The 18,446-nt window shown below is 44.1% G+C and overlaps 1 long non-coding RNA gene across 1 annotated transcript in view; it reads right to left on the reverse strand.

Moving 5' to 3' along the window:
• The window catches only part of LOC146352385 (uncharacterized), a 52,605-nt gene that overhangs the window by 20,655 nt on the left and 13,504 nt on the right, over positions 1-18,446 (reverse strand). The window contains exon 2 of the long non-coding RNA XR_014787715.1: positions 7,846-7,973. This is a non-coding gene — a long non-coding RNA (uncharacterized LOC146352385). The remainder of the gene's footprint in view (positions 1-7,845; positions 7,974-18,446) is intronic.

Genomic DNA, 18,446 nt, shown 5'->3' on the forward strand with positions numbered 1-18,446 from the left:
ATGAATATGAACTTGAGCACACTCCGGAAGAGAGCGGAGAACAGGAAGGCCTGATGTGCTATGGTCCATGGGGTCACGAAGAGTCGGAAACAACTTAACGAGTGAACAACAACAAGAAGAGGGAACAAGCCAGGGCCCCTATTCTGACATCAGTCCAGCCTGCCACTTACCAGATATCAGTTTGGGGTGCTATCCAAAAAAGCACTGTGGAGTTTGGACCATGGGGACTTTAAGTTCAACACTCATTCATTTTGAATTGGAGACACTTCCCTGGCAGGAATTGATCCGGGTATTAAAGCTATTGGGAGATAGCATTCCAGGGCCTTCAGAGGTCACGTGCGGCCATTTTCTTACTTATCTTGAAGGGCTCCTTCAGTTGGTTTTGGTTGTTCTGTTGATTGTTTCTTTTAACAGACAGCTGGAGGGGACAGAGCATCTGAGGATGCTCATGGCAGCTGTGGTATGGTCTTCTGGGCCAACCACAGGGCAGCAAGATCAGCATTTGGAATTCAGCTTGGCCTCAGTCACCATGCCACCATTCAATGGCTGGGCATATGTGGCATGAGATGGGCATGTTTGTTCCACATCTTCTTCCAGTCTGGCCGTGTGAGTTCTCCCCCTACATATCATGATGCTGCACCTTAGGGGAAATAATCTGGGACTTTTGAAGGGCAATGCAAGTCCCGCATGGGCTTGGGAAAGAATTTGATTTCATTGGCATGGGGTGCAGGTTCTCTGGTAGAATATGTTTCCCTGCAGGGTTTGAAGGGGCACTGGGGATCCAAGGGGTTAGAATAGGGCTAAGAAAAAAGTTAACAGAGAAATATGTCTAACATTATAGAGGCATGATGATGAGATTTTGCCTCACCCTGATATTATTCATTATTCATTCCTGGAAAGAACTATATAAAGCTAACAGGGATGTCAGAGAATTCCGGATTCTTTAGAATCTTCCCCGGAATCCGTGGTGGAATGGCCTCCCGCCCCCTGCCACCTCACGGAATCCTCCCGGGACGGAGCTTACCTGGGGCAGATGTGGTGGCGGCGGCACTGGCGGCAGCTCCGGCTGGTCTCCCGGCCGGCCGCTGCCGGGCTGCTGCAGCCACAAATGGCGGCCATTGTAGCGGCCACCATTTGCGTCCTTGCAGGGAGCCATGATAGGTTACCTAAGTATTTATGTAGCCTATCACGGTAAAGGTAGCCACGCAAATGGGCGTGGCTGCCTTTACCGTGATAGGTAATTACCATTTGCATGGCTGCCTTTGTCGTGATAGGCTACATAAATACTTACGTAGCCTATCACGGCTGCCTGCAAGAACGCTAATGGCGACCGCTACGACGGCCGCCATTTGCAGCCGCAGCAGCCTGGCCACGGCCAGAACTCCAGCTATGGCCAACCCCGGCTGGCAGCTGCGCGAAGCCACCACGGAGCAGAGCCGGCTGGGGAGGATTCTGGGAGGGAGAGATGGATCGCCTCCCCCTCACTGTGGACTGCCAGCCGGAACAGGGTAAGTGTTTCGCACACCCCTAAAAGCTAATGGTGTTCACCTGTCAGATTTTGGCAATGATGTTTTTCTGTCTGACCTACAGACTGCGGGATCTCAATTTCTACAGGTGGGGAAAGAGGGACTAAGCAGAGGCTTGTCCATCTCCTATGTCAGGGATTCACAGGGTCTACCAGGTAGGTGATTTGCTGAGCGCTGTTATGCTCATTATCCATTCCTGAGACCTGGGGCTTCTTCACACAGAGCTTTTATCCTGCTAATGAGATTGCTCACTCACAGGCATTTGCGGGTCCTTTAGATGACGTCCTTAACCTCCAGGGTGTCTCCTGCACTAAATGACCTTTGTTCCATTTTTTAAAAGATCAGAGATAATGAGCTATCAAATTACCACACTTCACTGCGGTTCCACTTGAGTTCCCTCCGTGAAAAAGGAAAAGCCGCAATAGGGTACTGTTGTGCTCATGTTCTGCTTGTGGGTTCCCACTCAACAGCTGGTTGGCCACCATGTGAACAGAATGCTGGACTAGATGGACCCTTGGTCTGATCCAGCATGGCTCTTCTTATGTTCTTAATAAGAGGAGCTAGACCACAGCACTATCTAATGGCTGTTTAATGAAACATATGGTAGACTCAGATAAGGAGGAAATGCCAGGGAAAAGCAGGAGAAAGAAGCACGTGTAAAGGGAGTCCGTCATGATCCTGCATTTAAAATGTAAGCAGAAAGCCCCATTTTAAAGGTAAGATTTTAGGCTGGTGTAGAGATGCTCTTGTTGCTAAGGGCTGTGGGACCCATGGCCAGGGTACGGATGGCCTTTGGGCTAACCTGGTTCATCTGCCCTAAGCTGTGGGGCATCAGGAAGGGGTGGATCAGGAAGGCCACCCTATGCACTCGATAAGTTTGGCCTGGGAGAAGGGGTGGATCTTATTCCCCTATTCCTCTGTCTAAGCAGATTTGAAATTGCCTGTGTTGCTTGCTGGCTGGACTGCCTGCTTGATCAAGTTGAGCAAGTTAGTATCCTACACAGTCATTTCCCTTCTGCAGATCTGGTTATGAAGTTAATAAATGTGGCCCTAGTTCTATCCAACATCTTGGGCCTGGCGTCTTCATTTCCATTCAGTCCGTAAATCACCTGCATCCACAGAATCCTCCTTCTGCATGAGCATCTCCCTTGTGGACCAGGGCAATTGCACTTTGAGCCTCCTGTTGAGAATCATTTGTGTTTGGACAGCCATCTGTCAGGGATGCTCTGACTTGGATTCCTGCATTGAGCAGGGGGTTGGACTCGATGGTCTTGTAGGCCCCTTCCAACCCTACTATTCTATGATTCTATGATTCTATGGCTGTATGAGTATTCTTTGTGTTAAAATCTCAAGCCAAATTCCAATGCAACTTACAAGAGCGTTGACACATACACGTGAAATATTGAATGTTTCACGGTTTTGGAAAAGGTTAGGCAACGCTTTATGCTTTTTAAATAGCTGGCATGTAATGGAGCTAACCATTCCTAAATGTTTCTCTTTTTTTAATCCCATGGGTTTAAAAAAAAAGTAGCTTGCATATTTGCTGTCAGATCTTCTAACACATACACCCAAAGCATGGAATCATTTGCTACCGACAGTCAAGCAAATTCTGGAAATATTGTTTCAGTTATTCTGCAAAATATTGTATTTGCAATGCAGTTAAGAAGTTATTCTTCTCTACTGGTATGTCTTCTACACCTTCAAAATTGGGGCAATGGTACATCTCCAGTTTGTACTTTTCTTTTGGTTCAAGAGATACTGTCTGCATAACATTATGTTCATGTTGAGAAATATATATAGAATTGCAGAACAATCCTATGCCTGAGATCTACTGGCTGAATGTTCTAGAATTCAGAAGGCCTCCGACACCAGCTAACTTGAGATACATGGCCAGTATGGCAGTTATGCCAGTGGAACACTCCAGTTATGCTCGCAGAACACTCCACCAGCAGAGTCATGCCCATGAAGATATGCTGGTGGAACATCCAAAACAGGACGGAATTGTGGGCAGGACAATGTTTACAGCATGGCTTCAAGTCCTGGCAGATCCCTCTCTTTTGTCTTGGACATGCCTTTTTTTTTCTTGGAGGATATGCAAAAGATGAGTGAGGCATTACCCCTCTTAGCCCAGGTAGGTCTTGAACTCCCATCTCCTGCATCCTAACCCTGAGCCCTGGGCTGTGAGCCACTCAAGGCGGCTGCTGTTGGTGTGTGTCTGTGGCTGCCCCTGTTGTGTGTCCTGGCCCTTCTCTTTGGCTGCTTCTCAAAGGAGTCTTCTCCTCCCTGCGTGGGTCTTGTCACAGGAGAGCTGTTGTGTGCCCAGTGGAGGAGTCCTAACCAGGGAGAGATGTGGGTGCTGTGTTGTGTGAGCTCTCCTTCCCTCCCTTTGTGTGTTGTAAACAGCATAAGGAGATTCAAGCCCCTGCCTGGAGGGATGTCTGGAGACTGGCAGTAGTGGGGTCATTGCTGGCTGCCCCATTGGGGTTGATGGACTGGAAGTGCTGTGGCATTGTTTTGCATGCTACGTATATGTGTGGCGATGCAGGGGATTATGCCTGGGACATGTTCCTGTTGCGGGTTCGTTGTTCTCCCTCTGTGTGAGGGTGGCATGTAGGCATCCTTTCAAGGAACACTTCCTAGTGGAATCTGGTGATGTTTCCACGGAGGCCAAAGGGGTTTCTGCTGTTTTTACACCCTTTCTGGATGAGCTGGTTGTGTGTTTCCCTTCCCTTCCCAGGCTCAGCGTGTATAGGATACAGTGACCAGTATGCCAGTGTAGCAGTAGCATATCTCCCCACCTACCCCACAACATTTAATTGGTGTACAGGATTGTTTTGCCCATCACCTATATGCATATTAGTTTCCTTTAAAATTAGTAAACTAACATTCCAGGTTATGTCTCTTCTGAGCTGATCCATTTAATTCCTCCTTCGTTTACATCTCTGTAAAATAACTTGCTATCCAATGTCCAATGTGGCTGGTGTGTGTGTATGTGAAATGTTATACTGACGAACTCATCAAGATCCTACTTTAGACCACAGAGAAATTGGTTTACTGACAGGAAGAAACAGTACAAGCAAACACAGCAGTATAAAACAACTGCTATAAATTAACAGGTTTTCAGACTCTATTTCAGAAATCCATTGCTATATATTTTGCATGGTGATGCCACTGGAATCTCAGAGGCGCATTTACTCCCTAAATCATGTCAGTTTGGGAAGCATTGTTTTAGTGGAAATAATGACGCATGCTGGCAAAAACTCCCCAGCTGAACTACTGCCTGCCACTGTTGTCACAACTTTGAAAAACTACAGTGTAATTCTATACATGTCTACTTAGAAGGAAGTCCCATTGAGTTCAATGAGGCTTACCCCCACATAGGTATGAATAGGATTGCAGCCCTATACTTCTTGCCTCATTGCAATTCAGCTGGGATCACTTCTGTATCAAACATGTAACTTCATAGGACCTTATTTGTTTCAAAGCCCAAAAGAATTAAACTTTATGGAACACATTCTTCAAAAGGCAAGGAACAAAATATATGAAGCCTTATGAACATGAACTGCCATCATCTTCAGGGCCCCCACTCAGGTTCCCCACTTTCAAAGGTTGGGGATTTAGCAGCCTCCAATGGTTGTCTTCTCTGGGGACAACCTGATTGTGGAATATCTTCCCCAAAGACACCTGCATAGTACTTCCTCTACTAACTTTAGACAAAAGTTCTGACAGTTTTATTCTCCCACGCTTAACTGATAAATATGATTTTTCTGCTTCTGTTTGTTCGTTTGTTCATAGAGATTTTATGATGTGTTAGGATCTCGACTGGAGCCCCTTTCATTTGTGAGGCACTGCTGTGCTGGTATTTTTTCTTCTTCTTCAAAAGCAGTTCGTGATCTCTGGCCGCACGTTAATGAATACAATACAGTATCCATTGTGTTTATAATGCGTTCAAGTGCCACACACCAATGCATAGTCTTGTAATTACAGGAGAATAGGAGTTCGAAAGGTCACCTGTTTTATTGTTTGTGTTTATAGTCTGAGCACATGCCACAAGCTGCAGTACAGTGCTGCAATTGCGGGATAAATGGGAGGTTATGTGGCTATTTCAGGTTGCTATATTTTTTCAAGTCTGGTAACTGAGTGTGCGCAGCTCTGCAGGAATGTAAGTTCCAAAATGAATTCTGATGTTGTTCACAGCTGCAAAGCTCTGTAGGTGCATAGTGAAAAACAGCCTCAGCAACCCCCTCCCCCTCCATGAATTTCCTGCCCATAAATCCCATCAACGTTCATGTGAAGAAAGAGGAAGAGGAAGACATGGGGGAAGGGGGAAGAAGCTTCGGAGGTCATGCTGCCATTTCAGATTGCTTTCTTTTTAAAGAAAAGTAACTTCATATACACCACTACAGCTGTGTAGAAATGCAGGCTTAAAAATAAATTGTGTGATTATTCAGTTAGGCAGCTCTGTAGGTGTGCATTGAAAAATAGCTTCAAGGGTGGTAAAGGACAGATTGCCTTAGTAGTACTAGTAGTAGTAGTATTTTAATCCACCCAATAACAAGCATTCTCTGGGTGGATTACAAATAGTTTAAAGAATAAAATACAATGCCAATGGTTAAAAGAATAAAATACAAAATAATGCAAAATAAGAAACAACACTGGATATATAAGAACAGCTATAATATCTAAAAACGCAAATCCCATCAAAAATCAGTGCAAGGAAAGAACAAGGAAGGGAAGGACAGAAAGTTGTGGGGCTGGGAGGAAATGCTACAAAAGAGGTTCTACAGCTTTAAAGCCACTCCCACTGGTAAGAGATATAATAACCTGTGGGATGACCTCTGCCGGGAGAGGGACAGGGGGAGCGTGACCCTGTTGATATGTGTTATATATATGGGGCTGCCTTTGAAAACGGTCCGGAAACTTCAGCTGGTCCAAAATAGGGCAGCAAGATTGTTAACAGGGACTGGCCAATGAGATCACATTATGCCAGTTCTTTTCCAGCTGCACTGTCTGCCAGTCCATTTCTGGGCCCGATTCAACATGCTGGTATTAACATTCAAAGCCCTTAATGGCTTGGGGCCAGGTTATCTGAAGGATCACCTCCTCCCATATGTGCCTGCCCAGACCCTAAGATCATCCTCAGTGGTCCTTCTCCATGAGCCCCTGCCAAAGGAAGTGAGGCGGGTGGCTACCAGGAAAAAGGCCTTTTATGAGGTGGTGTCCCAGCTGTAAAATGAGCTCCCTAAAGAGGTTTGCCTGGCACCTACATTGAACTCCCTCCAGTGCCAGGTGAAGATCTTTTTATTCTCCCAGGCATTTTAGCATTTTAGCTTCCTAGTCTTTTAGCTTTGGTGTTTAAAATCTGTATTTTAAATCTCTGCATTTCTGCTAGGTTTTATTCTTGTACTGCTGTATTGTGATTTTAATGCTTGTATATTTTATATTGTTTTATCCTGTCCTTTTTGGTTTTAATTTCTGTGAACCGCCCAGAGAGCGTTGGTTTTTGGGCAGTATAGAAATACATACATACATACATACATACATACATACATACCACTAGAGATTTGGCACTCTACAGAAACTCTAATCACTGGGGGGGCGGGAATCATCAAGGTAGTTCTGGGGGAAAGCGAATATTAAGGGAGCGATAACGTCAGTGCAATGGGTTGGGGAGTGTGTCATGTGTCACATGTGAGCCAGAAGTTGAAGTTCTAGGATAAATTGCTAGTCCTTGGTTATTGTTCTTTTATTATATTTGCTGTTGGCCACCTTGACAGGTTGTCAAGCTGAAAAGTGATATACAAACATTTTAAAATAAATCAAAGCAAAGAGAGAAAAATAAACAGACATTGATGATGATGATATAAAACACGTGAGAAATAAAAGTGTAAGTATTTAGTACTCACATTTCCATTATTGCCTGCAAAAATCATTAAAGTGAGTGAAGGTGGGGAGGAAGTGCAATACATTCTACAATTAAAGAATATGAATTTCAAAGAATCAGTAAAATTGCTGAGGTATTAAATAAGAACCTCGACATAGTCACAGGAGGGCTTGCAGTAGACTTGCCTTAAATATTTAATTATGCTTTCAGCTTCCCAGCTGACTGCTCCAGTGACGGACTCTTATTATAGAAATGAAATTTAGATTAACTTGGCACCAAAAGGAGATGGATATCACTTAGGAGTTTCCATGACAGAGGGGTGGAGATGGAAAACTGAAAGAACTATTTGCGAATAAAGATGACTTTTTGCCCATTTAACTTGTTAGTATCCTCGGAGACCAGTGTGCATATAAATGAGAAGGTAGTTTCACTCACTCAAATCTTTAATGAAGAAATGCTGTCCCTGGATGCTTCTTGTCCTCTCATGTGATGTCTCTTTGGCTCATTCAGAATTTCAATGCATGTATGCTCCTTTCCTCAGAAACAATGGAATGCCTTGAAGCCTGTGAATTAAAATGCAGTACAGTTGAATGCCAACTAATCCTAAGTCTTTGGACATCTTTGCATCAGTTCCAAGCTTAGTCCTTTTGAATGAGAAGAACAACCCCATCTGAAGTAAGTTCATGCTAGGGATGTACGAAAGTCACTTACCTTTCCGCGGATTATGTTTATGGGGGGGGGAGTCGTTCCGTCCCTCCCCCCGGAATCCTCGATGGGGGGGAGGCGATCCATTCCTCCCCCCAGGAATCCTCGAACAGCCAGCTGTGCTCCACGGCAGCTCCCAGAGCCCAGGCCAGAGCAGTCCGCAGCCGGATTTCTGGCCGCTGAGGGCTCTGGGTAAAAAAAAAAAAAACGCTACACAAATGGCGGCAGCTACGGCCGCCGCCATTTGCGTTCCTTATTTTTGGCCATCTTAGTCTACGTAAATATTTACGTAGACTATTACAGCGAAAATAAAGGGGAACGCAAATAGCGCCCGCTACGCTATTTGCGTTCCCCTTTATTTTCGCTGTAATAGTCTACGTAAATATTTACGTAGACTAAGATGGCCAAAAATAAGGAACGCAAATGGCGGCAGCCATAGCCGCCCGCCATTTGAGTACACTTTTTTTTTTTTTAACCCAGCCGTGATAGGCTACGTAAATCTTTATGTAGCCTATCACGTCTCTGTAAAAAAAAACAAAAAAAACCCTCCAGACTGCAAATGGCAGCGGCGGCGGCCGGTTGGGAGACCAGCTGCCGCAGCCACCGCCGCCCGGAACATCCGCCCCAGGTAAGTCTCATCCCGGGGGGGATCCGCGGGGTGGCGGGGGGGTGGCAGGCCATTCCACCACAGATTTGGGGGGGCCGAATGCACTGGCATTCGGCCTCACCGAGATCCGTGGTGGAATTCTCTGACATCCCTAGTTCAAGCCAGTATTGGTCTCTGGCCACATACACAAATCCAACTGGATTGGAGCTTTATTCCAGTGAAGTGAGACAGGGGCACCTTGTAGATGAAATTGCCACTGCAGCTCCCCAACACTGGTCTGTAGATGCTCTAGGTTCTTCTGCAATGATGAATTCTTAGAAGTCCTACAACCCTTGGAGCAGGGGATGACATTAAATACTGCAGAATGGAGCTTATAATAAGCAAAATCCTCTCTTGCCAACTATAGGTGTTTCCAGACAGAGGGCTCTAAGACCTATCAATCAGGAAGCATTGTGCAGCTGTTCTGTTTTCTTCTTTTTCTTTAATGGATTGTCTGCAGTAAGAAAAATGTTGGAACAGGAGCCCTCTGACTGGAGCCACCCCTGGCTCCCAACAGTGGCCCCAGAATCCCACTGTCCAGTTAAGCTTCTCATCTGTACAATGAACGAGAGTCACACCTGATTGAAAGCTACCTATCCTAATAAACTTCTGTAATTTCCCCATCCAATAGGAATGGCATATTTTGAATCTCTTCTTTCTCTCCCAGAGTAACCTATCCAATATTGGTTTCTCTTTGCCTAAATAATAACGGTATAATTTCAAAAACATTCCAGCTCTTTATCTGTTAGTATTTGCCACAGCTATCTTTCAGTGAAACCATTATACTTGATTGATCATATGGCTTTAAAGTGAATTAAGATGAATTACATATTTAAGGCTGCAGAGTTTACCTCAGAGTAAGCTCTGTTGCACTCAATCGGATTTACTTTGGAGTAGACACATATCTACATATCTATGGAGTAGACACATATGAACTTGAGCACGCTCCGGGAGAGAGCGCAGGACAGGAAGGCCTGGCGTGCTATGGTCCATGGGGTCACGAAGAGTCGGACACGACTGAACGACTGAACAACAAAGACACATATCAGGTTGCACTGTTAATACATTTGCCTTTTATCAGGAACCAATAAAGGTGGCTTTTTGAAATCTTGAAGACAGTGGAAGTTACAACTTAACAAAGATTACAGTGTAATATTGTAAAAAGTAATGGTCGTTGATAATATTTTCTTTCTCATTTCCTCCTCCAATAATACACTGGAAACAAAATAGCCCCAGTAAAATAAGCAAGTTTGCTCTTAACTCTCTGCCCTACAAATTAAAATATGCCATCTGTGATTAATTTTATTTAAACTTGCCCTGGTTTCTAAGGTTTCAGCAGCTTTCATTTTAAAGGGCAAAACTCTATTTTGGGAATTGGCAAAGCTAGCTGATCTATATATTTCTCTTTCTGTTGCTTAGGCATCAAGGCCTGTCTCTTCCTCCTCTTCATCCAGCCTGGTCAATGGCTGCTCAATCAATCTTATGTACTTGTAAATATTTCAGAAGGAACTGTTCAGAGTGTTCTGGAGAAATGTAAATTAGAAATCCTTTGCCTAACTTGTTGAATGCTTAATTCAAACCAACTTTCATTAACACGGACAACAAAAAAGCTTTCCTACCCTGAGCTTCCCTCATTTGCTTTTCACATCCTGCATCTTCATCTCTATGGCCATTAAACTAATCAACTGGTTTACGTTAGGAGTGAGTGGTCACCTTTTCCCATCCTGAAGGTGTTTTCCTCTTAAAGTATGGAATTCAAGGTTCCAGAAGATTCAGATTCAATCTGGAGATTGCTTGGAAAGTCTGAGGCTATGGATTAATTACTCTTCCTGTTTCTTTCTTCTTTCAGACACCATGGGCCGATCTAAACAGAGAGGCTTTCTGAGGCGATTTGGGCAAAATCAGGATTTTCATGAAATCGAATTAGCTCCTTCTGTGACACACACAACTCAGTAAAGCACTGTATTCCTCCAGAGAAAACTTGCTTTTGTGGGGCAAATGGGAATGAGGCTGCATTAGTTCATGGTTGGGTGGGCAGAGTCCCACCAGTAGAAATTAACATCATCAATTGCATAGGTGCGGGATAGACAATGAGCAGAGGCTTTCTCCCCCTCCCCTCCTCCCTTGTATATTCAATGAAGTGCAATGGAGGATTTGTTTACGAGTAGACTTTCATGACAAACCCCACATACCCGTGCACATTTATGAAGCAGGCAGACAAGCAGGCAGCCACCACCACCTGGAGACTGAGCAGAATGAGCAGGAGCGTAAGAGGCACTGACAGCAGAGAGTGTACACTTTCTCTTTTAAAAAAAATTAAATAGTATTACTGTGAAACAGTCTACAGTTAAATAGAATGAAATAACATTAAGAATTGCTGCATTCACATTTGAATTCCACAAAGATTAGTGAAGAACATCCTAACAACAGCACTAAGACAATTTAAATCATATAATGATATGTGTGTGTGTGTGTGTAATTCTACACGAATGTTTCCAGATGCTATTTCAGTAACAAGAACCTCCATAGCTGTGCTAACTCATACAGTTTTAAGGAGTATAAATCAGTATATTGCTATGGTGAAGCACATAAACAAAAGTTCTTGACATATTGTTTTCTCCTTATCTCAGAGCTGAAGCAGCTTCTGTGCCATCTTATTGCTTTCAGATCTTTGAATCTGAGCTGTCTCCAACATACAATGTATTTCCAAATATCCTTTTACTGTCTCAGAAATGTAAGCTGTGTTGCAGCATCTTTTTTTTTCTTGCTCAGGAAGATATGAGATGATGAGATTTGAGCTTTTGCTTTTATTATCATTGGCCTGGGATAACGGAATCTTCTCTCTCACAAAGCTTCCAGCTGGATGTAGTGATAGCTGCACATTCTGCAAAGCAACAGCAGGGCTTCTTGATCGTGTTAAATCAAAACATCACACCTCATTTGGAACTTCAAAAGCCTCTAATTTTATTTCTCAGTTTTAGCACCTCTGAAACAGCACAGTGCCATCAGTAAGAGAAGTAGTAACCAAGGCTACTCTAAAACAGACCACCTAGTTTTAGGGAGGAACATACCCGTTTACACATCTGCATTTTAGTTTCACTCGGCCCCAACTTACACATTTTGATGATGACGGAAAAAGGGCCGATCTCTCGCAATTTCTAGTAAGGATGCTGGAGGATTTCATTCAGTCCACATTCCAAAGCAAGCCAGCCTGATTCACACCTCCCAGACTGATGAGCAGACTGGAAGACAGTTATCCTTTGGATCTTGCAATTTTCTAAATTTTGCAATGGCGTTTTTTTGCTTTGAAAGCAAAATGCATTTAAAAATCACACTCAGAAATGTGTACATTGAGAGAGAAAAATATTTTAAAATACATATTTAAATAGTATATTTTCATGTAGTTTTTTAAATCGCAGATGAACACAGAAATTGAATTTGTGAACACATGCAAAACTGACATGGACTAGAAATTGACTGATCCATCCAGCAGTAGTTCTTAGACATGTTTAACACTAATTTCCCCTTCTGCTTGGCTTAGGGGAATGACTGGATCATGGGAGCTGAATGACATGCAGTTGCCATGAGCACCATGGTTAATTTCTAGCAAAAGATGCCAAGGCTCATGCCTACCAGGAAGCTGTCATTTCTGACCTTCTCACTGAGTTCACAGTACGGAGTTCATGGCTATTCAGTGGTATGAGAAAGGCTCTTTCCGCATGCTCTGAAACATCCCTCAGTACCATTTCATAGATTGGAGGGATGTGCCCTGGTGCCAAAAACACATTCTGGGATGTAGCCCTGGCTAAAATTAAAACCTGCATGGCTGGCCAGATATCAGTGCGGCAACAGAAAGGAAGAACAAGGCTGTTACATGATGCGCTCCTGTTGGACCCATGTATGAACTTGTGTGCATCCCAACAAGACCCACACACCCACTTATAAGGAATCTTTAGACATTGGCAAATAGGGCGCCTATGGCTAAGAAGGTGATTCCCATACAAAGTGATCCACACTCAGACACTGTTGAAGAGAATAAAGCCACAATGGCACATCTATTGAAGTTTACAGAAATTCAAATGCACAAGCGGATGTTGGGAGAATTAGCTGAGCAAATGGATGTGTTAATACTTGCACCATTTGGGGATGCTCCGGCCTTCACCGAGTTATACCTTGATGGGAAAATTAGTTGCATTCTTGGTGAAGCTGAGCTCCAGGCCTAAAAGTAGTTTTCAAGACTCCAGGAAGGAGTCTTTCTGAGGCTTGAAGCATATGCACACACACACACAAAGAAGGGAAAGAGGGGGTGGAGGCGACAATTTGTACTAAGAACCTTTAAGAGAAATATATATTTTTCTGGGCTGAAGCTCTTTCCTGTGAACTAGCGAGCATTGCAACTCCTCATCTCAGGTGAAGAGGAAGGAAAAGAGGAAGCCTTGACTATTTGAGGCAAGGCACCCAAAGATGGCACTTTGCTCTGGCAGGCAAGAAGCATAGTGATTTCAGTGGGAAGGGGGCTAGTCCTTAGTGATTTCGGCATGGAGCCTTTTCTCTGGGAGGAGAGACTGAGGCTGGATCTACACTTACCTCCTTTTTCGCTTCCAATGAGGTTTCACTGCCCGCCTTTCACACTACGCAGTACCCGCCTCAAATTGGAACCAGAATTTCCCACTTCCGTGCTCCCACTTTCAATACCCTAATATCCCGGTATTTCCCTTTAATGTGCTCTGATTTTCTGCCTTCGCTACCGTATCCGGTGGTAGTCCCCTCCCCCGCCTGTCCATATATGGCAGTGTTTGTATTTCCCTCATGTCCAATCACAGCTCTCGACTGCCCCATGTCTTCTTCCGGCTACTGATCACATAGCTTCCTCAGCAGCCCCCATTTCCTCAGCAACAAAGGCTGGATGTGCACACGCTTGTCTGACCTCGGAAGCTAAGCGGGGTCGGCCCCGGTCAGTAGTTGGGTAGGCGACCGCCTGGGAATCAGGCTTCCTGCACTGAGCAGGGGGTTATTCTATCTCTTCAAATGAGATTAAGTTTTACCCCCCCTATCCCCCGCTCCGGATGTATGTGTTTTTTTAAATTAAGGCGTTATCCTCGCAGAATCGGGGCTTCTCTGCAATGTGTTTTTTTTCTAATTGAGGCATGATCTTCGAAGCTTCAAAGTTGTGAAGCTTCACAACTTCGAATCTTCAAAGATCATGCCTGAATTAGAAAGAAAAAACATTGCGGAGAAGCCCCGATTCTGCGAGGATAATGCGCAGGAAGTGTGCGCAGGAAAACAGCAGGAAAACAGCACAGCGCTCAAGTGTGAACCGAGCTCATGCATTCAATGAAGAACTGCAACAGGGAAAATGGGTAAGTATGAGTAATCACATTTTAATGTGAGAGCTTTTAACCTGACAGGACACCGAATTCATTGCGATGGCGGGCGCAATGTAGATCGGCCCCGAGTGATTTCAGCGGCACCATGGCACCTTACCCCAAGGGGTGAGGCAGCTAGTGATTTCAGCAGCATGGCCCCCCACCTCTGGGAAGAGGGGGATGGGGGACTCTGGCTGCCCAAACCTGAGGGTTCTTATACAGTTCAAAGAAGGCTGTGACATCACAACTTTGATGAACCAGACAATTTTCATAAGCACCGCAAACCTGATACTTGTTATGGGATAAAGACTGAGCTGGCCCTTCATCCCGTATAACAAAAGAGGGTGCTTGGGGATGATGGATATACTTGATAGAAACAAAAGTCCTACTGGGTTCTTCCTACTACTCCATTCTGTTAACAAAAGATGATCTTTAGGGCAGTTTCAAGCACATCGCAGGTACCTTACCAGATATCACTCTTGCTATGTTATATTCATGTTTTGTTCAAGTCGTACCCTCACCTTTGCCTATGGGGCATGCATTTTAGGAAGTCCATTAAAAACTGAACTTCTTGATCTAGTCTTATGTGATTGCTCTCAACCCCACTCCTGTGCCTTTCTCCCACCTTGGTTGAAGGTGGGGATGAAGATGCCTGGCTTTTTAGCTGTGTCTCAAAATGGAGTCTGTACTGTTTACTGAAAAGAAAGCTACTTTGTAACAGGGTGATGAATAACTGAGTAGAAGGCAGAAGTTTATAGCAGCCATAATAGCTGGATCAGAGCAGGATCTCTGTGTGAATTTCAAAAAGGCCATAGCTAGAATATGTTCCAAAGGCAACTAAAACCCTTAAAAAGAAATGTGTGAGTTTTACTTATCAGGATGAATTTGCTGGTCTTTCATGAAGAAAACATGAAGCCATACTCTACAAAAGAAAATGGACCCTCTCCAGTCATTCTCCATCATACAATAAATGCACAGAGAAAAAAGGTGTGGTACATTGCTGCTGGTGAGATCCATGCAATCAGGAACCTTATGCAATCGGCCTTTCCATGGAGCACCTACTGTTTCAAAGTTGGGGGACTGCACCCCACATATTCAGACAGACTCTGTCTTCCAAACAAACCTAAGTTCTATTTAAACAAAGCATTTCCACTGAGCTCTCTCGGGCAGTGGTCTCTCTCTCCTCTAGCCTGAAGCTGTGGATGTTGCCCTCAATGACTTCCTGGTTCCTTCCAGAAAGCACAACCCACTCAGGTCGAATCCAGTACTTGTTTTATATTATTACACCTATGTGTGTCCAGCTGTACACAGCAGCGCTTTTGCAGACCTTTGGCCTCTAGGCATGATGAAGACCAGGGACAGGACAAGTGGTGTCATCCTACTCCTCATTCTCCACATTTACATTGTACATGTGGCGAACAACAGAAGAAGGCCCTTGATTACAGTCACCAGCAAAAAGGAGAGCTTGGCAACAGAACGCTATGCAAATTTATTCAGAAGTAAGTCCACTGTGTTCAGTGGGGCTTAGGGCGCAATCCTATGCATGTTCAGTCATTTAAAAAAGTCCTACAATTTCCAGCATTCTCCAGGTAGCCATGCTGGCTGTGGAATGCTGGGAGTTGTAGGCATTTTTTTCTTAGTCTCTGGTAAGTATACATAGGATTGCAATCCAAATTTTATTCATACATTAGTTGGCAACATATACCCTTTAACAGATAATGGCTGCTTGTAAATATAATGAGTTACATGTACTAATCACATGAAAAGCTGGTTGTCTGATTGTCAAGTGACAAAATGAATTTTTCAGTGTTTTTCTAACTGATCTTAAATGCAAGGAAACAGCAACAAAGAAACATTTGCCTCCGTGTGTGGTTAGATGCTACAGATGACAGCTCCTGAGATGCATTTCTGCTATGGCTTACAAGTGGCTACCATATGGTAACAGTTCTCTGTAGCAGCCCAGTATTCAGCCAGGCATTACTTTTTATTACTAGGATTGCATGTAACTTTAACAGCAGCAGGACAAGGAGGTATTCAACAAATGTTGCGTGTCCACCACTGCATCTCTATGACAGAGGGGGAAACTCACAGGTTTTGAAAGACCACCTCTTGCGCAGTTGTTAAAGGCACAGAATTTCTATCAGGAAAAAGGTGGAATTCCTTGCTCGTTATTAACTGCTAATAGCTTCCCAATAGTTAACAGAGCTTTAGCCTAGGCAGGTAACATGCTCTGAGCTTTAAGCAATGTAACTATGCTATGAAATCTCATTCTGGATCTCATTTCAAGTATAATTAGGTACTGCCACATAATCTCACAAATATCTTACTGCATGTTAACTGTGTTCACTGACCTAAGAAATCTCTGATATATTTTCTGCAGTAGGATTTTATAAATGTAGTCATCTTTGCCTTTACCCCATAAAAATAGCCATAGAGAGTTTCTGTACGTTACATGAACCTCATGATATTTGGAGTTCTCAAGTGATGTCTTTGCTTGTTTGCAATGTGTATTATGTGTGGGTGTAGTGTTGAGTCTCCTGCTTTCCACCACAGGAATAGCTTAGCATATTATCCTACTCACATGATAAATATGTTTACATTGAATTCATGTGGGATACAACTTGGGTGGAAGTTAGTTGTTTGCTAAAACAGTTTGCACAGCGGCTACTGTGGCTGATGGTGCACAAAAAATTTAGCATTCTCCCTCCCCGCCCCGGTTTCAGTCAAACAACTAGCAAGAAGAGAAGGGAAGCACTCTGCCTGACAGAGTGACCGAATTTGTAAAGGGAGATATACTGAAATGGAAATCTTCACTTCTGTTTTACTGCTTCATACGCTTGAAGGAATATGCTTTCCCAGTGCAGTTTTTGTTGTTGTTGATGATGATGATGGTAACTTTAACAACAACAACAGAAGAGGAAGATTGGTTACTACATATCACACAAAGCTAGTCAGAAGCAGATAGCAACATCATACCTCAGTTCCCATACCAGCACCTAACGGTGTAGCACATGTAACATTTACACCTAGACTTCAGCCGGAACTCGATGTCATGGAAGATTTGTGGCTGCTCCTCTCTACCCAAGTAACATTTAGGGCACAATCCTATGGGGATAGTCAGCCACCTCCAAACTTGGAGGTGGCCAACTATCCAAGGCGGGCGGAGCACAGAGGGGATTTTCTCCTCCACACTCCAGCCGGCCTGCATCTGTGGCTAGACGGACATTTTTGATTGTCTAACCAGGGCGTGTCGGAGTGGGGTGGGGGGTAGGCTGGATGGCACATAGGAAGCATCATAACGGCGCTTCCACAGTCCCCTCCCCACTGCCAGGAACGCCCCTTTCCATCTGTTCCACGCTGCTCTTAGGAGTGTGGAGCTAGAGACAAAATGCACCACCTATGATGGGGCGGGGGTGGGGAGACGGCTTTCTGGGAACCAAAAAAATCCTATGGCCATGTAGATGCTGTCTAGCAGCCACAGGACTGTGGCCTTAGCAATACAAAACAAATCATGTGATGGCAAGGCCATCAGAGTTCTGCCATTCTTGCAAGCAGCAACCAATGAAGTGGAATAGAGATTAGGATCCTAGGAACATGCTGATGTCATGTCACACGTTTTGTATTACTAGATATTGGCCTAAATCCAATGCAGTTAGTGAACCTTAAGTCCACTGATTTCAGTGGGCTCAAGCGTGAACTAGTGTTTTGGATTTATAGCAATAGAAGGAGCTGCAACACTGCTTTTTGCCTCAAGAGGCAGCGAAGTATTATCCATAACATATTCGCTTCAGACAATCTCTCCCAGTGCACCTGTTTGCAGTCTGCACGCTGGGATGTTTGTTCTCCCATCCATGTAGATTCTAAAGATCTTTAGACAGAGGCAGTTCCTTCCAATACCCATTTATATCACATATCATGAAAAAGGACTGTTTTCATTTTTGGTTATTAGCTGTTGCAAGCAGAAGAAAACTGATATGTTTTCCTACTACCCTCAGTCATTTGAGCATCCTCAGCTGAATACAGGTTATTGAATGGCATGGAGTTACTTTGAATAAAGCTTCCTTTGGGATAAATTGGTCACGGGTTTTGCTCATAGTGACATTCTGACTGCTCATCATAATGGGAAAGGAACTTACATTAAGTCAGGATGGCGTCTCACATTTAATGTGGCAACCTCAGTGCACAACTGTTCTGCTGGCAGTTGCCACACTAAAGATGTAACAGCTGAAGGGGAAATGTGCATCCCCCAGTGCTTAGGGATGTATATTGGAGAGCTTTGGCTGCTGGTCCATGGCAATGTCTAGGAGGAGATGTAAATC

The sequence above is a fragment of the Heloderma suspectum genome, chromosome 2, assembly GCF_057233095.1.
Source record: "Heloderma suspectum isolate Gila_16-S chromosome 2, 16-S_ref, whole genome shotgun sequence".
NCBI classification, from domain to species: domain Eukaryota; kingdom Metazoa; phylum Chordata; class Lepidosauria; order Squamata; family Helodermatidae; genus Heloderma; species Heloderma suspectum.